The following is a 6,000-nucleotide window of genomic DNA, read 5'->3' on the forward strand; positions in this document are numbered from 1 at the left end:
TATAGGACTTCCCTGGTGGTGCAGTGGTTAAGAATCTGCCTGCCAATGCAGGGGACACGGGTTCGAGCCCTGGTCTGGGAAGATCCCACATGCCGCGGAGTAACTAAGCCCGCGAACCACAACTCCTGAGCCCGCATGCCACAACTACTGCAGCCCGTGTGCCTAGAGCGTATGCTCTGCAACAATGAGAAGCCACTGCAATGAGAAGCCTGCACACCGCGACAAAGAGTAGCCCCCGCTCGCCGCAACGAGAGAGAGCCCACACGCAGCAACAAAGACCTAATGCAGCCAATAAATAAATAAATAAATTTATATATATATAGATAGATAGATAGATAGATAGGAGGAGGTGGGAGTGGAGGGGAAAAAAGAATAAAAAGAAATGTGTGATTTAGTGAATAGAGGTAGGGGTAGGGAGGGAGGCACCAGGGATTGTGTTGGGAATCACTCAATGGTCCAACCACCCAGCCCTGAAGTACATGCTGCCCATTCTTGTAACACTTTATGCCGCTTGAAAGGTAAGATCCTGTTCTCATGTAAAAAGTCAGGGAGCTGATATTATCAGTTTGGGCCAGTCATCCAGATCAGATTCAGTCGAGTTGCTGAGAGAAAACAGCGGGATTTCTGACTGCCAGTCTAGACTATACTTTCCCCCTTTTATGGCTCATTATAAAAATATTTGTGCTGATCTGTAAGCCGATAAGTGCCAACTGGAGTCAACTCACTTGAGAGGAAAATTATTTATGATTATAATTTGGCTGCAGGGCTTCGTGAGTATTTCTGCTACCCTGAATCAAGAGCTGAAATTAGCAAGACCCCCAAACTGCATTTTCTCACTTCTGTGGAAAAGACACTTAGTAGCTTCGTTGGATCACAATCGTTACTTGTCCTCAGCATACATCCAAATAGCTGTTGCTTAGCTTTTCCCTAATCATACAGTGTCTTTGAAGCCTCACTCATCCTCCCATCAAACTCACTTCTTGACAGATTTTCCCTTTTCTTTTAAAAGCCTCTCCTGGTCTGTTGGGTTAGGCATTGAACTATTTATTTTGTGTGTGGGTTGTTTCTGTGACTCCCCCTGGCTTAAAAACCTGATGACTGAATCTACATTTTCAGCTCTGAGCATCATGGAAATCCTTACCCCAAAGCATATGCACCTGTTTCACTTCCAAAGCCCTCTGGAGTTTGCTTATCTGTGGCTGTTGAGCTCAGTAGCTCGGATACTGCTGATGAGGCCAAGGTTATGGTTTTGAAGCGTAGGGGACAGTTAGCACCCGTCCCACAGATCAGCCTATACTCGGGACCCAGAGAGGTGCTCTGCACACGTATGGCCATGGTCCTGTAGGGCCAGAGGAGAGACTGAAGGCAAATCTGAATAAATCGGTCATCATAAAAACAACTCCTTTGTGAGCCTTCTTGAGGAGGTGTCTCAGCTCGGTAGCAATGCCTTTGCATATGACTTTGAGGGTATAAATATGTGGTAAATGCACCTGTGAGTTTTTAAAGTGAGAACTTGACAGGTGTGGGCTAGTCCCAGGAAGCAGACTAAGCAAAATTACCATGGTGCCAGTACATGGGGTGGAGTTTCCATAAGAGTTAGGACACTGCTGCTCAATTTCCTGCCTCTTCAGCCATGGACAAAACCAGCTGCAGTTTTCTTCATAAACCATTGTATAAATGACTCCATGTGCTCAAGGGTGACCAGGTGCAAAGAAATTTGCAGAAAGGTCTTCTCTGGCCAATGAAAAACCAGTTGTTTAGCCAACATCATGGACTGAGTACATACCTTGTGGCCAGTTACCCCATCGAAAGAAAGGAACCAGGGGCTTCCCTGGTGGCGCAGTGGTTGAGAGTCCACCTGCCGATGCAGGGGACGCGGGTTCGTGCCCCGGTCCGGGAGGATCCCACATGCCGCGGAGCGCCTGGGCCCGGGAGCCATGGCCGCTGAGCCTGCGCGTCCGGAGCCTGTGCTCCGCAACGGCAGAGGCCACAGCAGTGAGAGGCCCGCGTACTGCAAAAAAGGGTTCGGCGAAAGGACTTCAAAACATGTGAAAAAGACACAAAGAAGTCAACAATAGAAACATAAGAAAATATACTTACCTAAATGAACTTGAACACGAGTAACCAAGTTTATCAATGTTAAGTAAGTATCAAGCTTATCAATGGACAGGTTCTTGAATGAGGTGATTCTTGAGCAGCGTTTTGAAGATGTGCCCAACACAGCAACATAGGAAGGATATTCCTGCAGAGATATTAGACATGAATGGGGTTTACTGGGTGGGTTGCACACGAGAGCACAGAGTGTGAGCTGTGGACACACACTTCACCAGTGCCATTGTCTGTCCCATCTTAACCAGACAAAAATCTCTCCTCTAACTTAACGGCCCTTTGTAGCTACTGGTGCCCATATCCCCTCACGAAGACTCTGCACAGATATCCTAGTTCTCTCTCTGCATGTGTAGTAGCGTTGTACTTCTCTGCCTTGTGTGGCCATGTTGATTTGCCTTGGCCCGTAAAATAAGAATGAAGTGTCAGGTATTGCTTCCAGGAGAAAGCACTTAGTTGCCATTATGGGACACAGCTGTTCTCTTTTTCTTGGGGCAACAATTATAAATGCCTGTGTTGGGAGAGCCTCCTGTGTTGAACAGAGGCCCCTGATGACCTGCATTGGACACATAGCACAATAAATAAATAAACCTCTGTTGTGTTAAGCCGCTGAGATTTGAGAATTGCTCGCTGCTGCAGCATAACCTAGTCCTTGCTAGATGATTCAGTTGTACTTACATTTTCGCTATGTCTGGCCTTTCTTTCACTTCTCAGCTCTCTACACTCTGATTTCTCTAACATTTGAATGAAACTGTTGTGGAAAGTTCACAGAGTTGCCATATACGATAGTTTGGGGCTTTATCTTATAGAACACCTTTGCTGTATTTAATACTGTGGACCACTTCTTTCTTAAAATTCTTTTTTCCTTTGGCTTCCACGATATAACTCTTTCAACTCAACTTTTAGATCATTGATTATGTGTTTTAGGAATAAAACCTAAATGAATCTCATCTGCTCGCCCAGTTTTTAACTAATATGTATGTAACTAATATGCTGATAACAGATATGTACATCCTGCTCTAGTATGTACCCTACAGCATAGACTTGTACATACAAAGGTCATTCAAAAACAACATGCCTACAGCTGAGTCTGTCTCTGCTCCCAGATCTGGTCATTCTTCAAAGTCACAAATTGGTTAACTGGGGATGCTCCTGGATTTCTCTCTCTCCTTTAAAGGTAGCTTCCCAATATCATTTGTGACCAGATATTATCAGCTCTGTTTCTAAATTTTATCTCTCCATATTTTCTTTCTATACCCTCTTCTCTATCATCAAGGCTATAATCCAACTCCTTATTATTTATCTACTAGCTTCCTTAATAGCTTCTGGATTGGTCTTCCTACATCAATCCATTCTCCATGGACCTTTTGGAGACATCTTTCTAAAATACAAAAATTATCATGTTTATGTCCTCTTACTTGAAATGTTTGATGTCACCTCATCACATTGGAGTTGAAATCCAAATTCTTTGCAGGGCTCTTAGTGGGCCCTACCTAGCAGACTGGCTTTATCACTTTATCACTTTATCACTGGCTTTATGCATATGTTTTCCCCTCCTGCCATGCTGTTTCTCTTTCAGTCCTCTGGACCATGTTTTTCCTACCTCTGTGCCCTTGTACATGCTGTCCCCTGGACATGGACTTTATTCACCTGGATAATGTCTATTTTTTATTTTAAAAGCCACCTACTCATCATCTCTCCTGGAAAGCCTCCCATACTTTCCAGCTTTGGGTTTTAGAGGTCTTGTCTCCATGTTCCATCACACTCATACACTGACTGGTGGAAGGCCGTAAGTGTACCAGTTTCTCCTCCAAAACTGTGTGTTGCTCAACACTATAAACCCACACTTCATCTCTCTATTCCCCACACCTCTTAAATGCCTGACGTCCATTAGGTATGCAATAAATGTTTGATGAATGAATAGCTGATGGATCTGGAAGGTCATGATTGTGAGCTTTGCTTTTAACTGAAGAATTTGGGGGAGATATTACAAACATTTAAGTAGGAGATAATAACCAAATGATACTTGCAGAGGGTTAGAGTAGAAAGGAGTAGGCATTTGAAATCTTTCAGAGATGCTGTGAAGTGTTGATGGTAAGAATGGGGAGGAAATGAGAAGTTGTAGGCCTATGACTTTCGATTCCCCAGAATTTCATTTTTTACAGTATCACTGTAGCTCACGCCTGCTATGGTTAATGTTGCTATAAAGTGTTGAAGGCAGAATTATTAACTACTTTGTAAATTCAACAGAAGGGAAACCAACTCCTTTGAAAAGGTAAACACTGAAGCCTTAAATTTTACTCTTCACAAAGTCTTCCACAGTTTTAACAATAATGTCTTAATTTTGACATCCATGAAATGATCTAAGATACTTAGCCTATATCTTATATGTCTTTCTATGGTTTTCTTTCTTACACTCTTTACTAGGAAGTGTAACTTATTCTCTTATTCTATCAACAACCCTTGGCTATTTTACTTTACTTCTGCCTTTTTTTCCCACCTCACTGGAATGTCCATAGGTCCTGGAGATGGAGCAATGGTGATTGAGATGGTCAGCTCCTACTAGAACCACACAAGTGGTGACAAATAAGCCTTCCAACACTCCTTGGGCTCTAGAATCCCGTGTCCTCCCAATTCTTTCAGGGCTGGCAGCTTGCTCATCTTTAGCAAAAGCTAGGCATCATTTCAAATGTCATATTGCAGAGAAATCACTTTCCCTGTCACCAAGAAAGAAAAGAGAGAGACAGTGGAGAAATGCCTTCTTATATCTGAAACACAGCACTGTCAGCCACTTGGAACCTGCCTCTCAGACTCTGTCTGGCCTTGGCTTGGAGAAGGCAGGGTTGCTGTGTTGCACAAGGAGGCGCAGAAACAAACATGGGCACAAAACCAAACACTTGACTGCAAGAAATGTTCTGCAAGTTATAAAACTGAAATACTACTTCCAGCTGTCACTTTATGCAAGGATTAAGTTGAGCTCAAGGGACTGCAGAAACTAAATAAAGAAAGTGAATTATTCATTACAGTACCTATTCAAGTTGCAGAAGATGCCTGGGTTGTTTTTTTTTTTTTTTCTACTGATGGATTACTTGTGATCTCTTTGTCTACTTATCTCCTCACTCACTCACTCACTTGTCTTCATGTATATATAGGAAGTCATGTTGTTGCTGCTAAGATGGATGGCAAAGCTTCATATTCTTTTTTCCTGTATCCAAAAGCATCCTGCCCATTGGTCATTTGTCTTGTAGTACATCTTCCCTCTTGTGGTGGCTTGCTCTTAGCCTCATGGTCTGCACAAAGCATTGATGTTGAAATGAACATCATCATCCAGTGATCAGGGGATAAGTGCATTGAACACAGCCAAATGCCTCTTAAGGTTTTTTGATTGATAGGCTGAGCTTGGATGTGTTCTCATCATTGTTTTCCAGGCATTGATCTCCATGATGTATAGCTCTTCTTCCTATTGCCCTATCAAAGGTCTTCCTCATTGGCTCAACAGCCAAGAAGTGATAAGACAACACGTCCATGCTCATACATGACCACGACCCCTCAGCCTCTGGGTTTACTTTTGGCTTCCACTGGCTTAGTTTTGCCCCTGAGGCTAGCAGTGGCTCAGAAGTATGTAGCAGATACATAGAAGGTGCCGTAGCCCATTTTGCCCTGTCCCAATCCTATATTTACCTTTCATCTTTCTTTTAACATCTTTATTGGAGTATAATTGCTTTACAATGGTGTGTTAGTTTCTGCTTTATAACAAAGTGAATCAGCTATACATGTACATATATCCCCATAACTCTTCCTTCTTATGTCTCCCTCCCTCCCACCCCTCTAGGTGGTCACAAAGCACGGAGCTGATCTCCCTGTGCTATGCGGCTGCTTCCCACCAGCTATCTA

General features: G+C 43.2%; 1 long non-coding RNA gene across 1 annotated transcript in view; it reads right to left on the reverse strand.

The window, feature by feature from the left end:
- The window catches only part of LOC113612118 (uncharacterized), a 148,146-nt gene extending 144,199 nt beyond the window's left edge, over nucleotides 1-3,947 (reverse strand). Inside the window, exon 1 of the long non-coding RNA XR_003429731.1 lies at nucleotides 2,101-3,947. This is a non-coding gene — a long non-coding RNA (uncharacterized LOC113612118). The remainder of the gene's footprint in view (nucleotides 1-2,100) is intronic.
- Between the last annotated feature and the right edge of the window lie 2,053 nt (nucleotides 3,948-6,000).

Source organism: Aethalodelphis obliquidens, unplaced genomic scaffold (genome assembly GCF_003676395.1).
Source record: "Aethalodelphis obliquidens isolate GAN/ISIS:26980383/991018 unplaced genomic scaffold, ASM367639v1 scaffold3, whole genome shotgun sequence".
NCBI classification, from domain to species: Eukaryota; Metazoa; Chordata; class Mammalia; order Artiodactyla; family Delphinidae; genus Aethalodelphis; species Aethalodelphis obliquidens.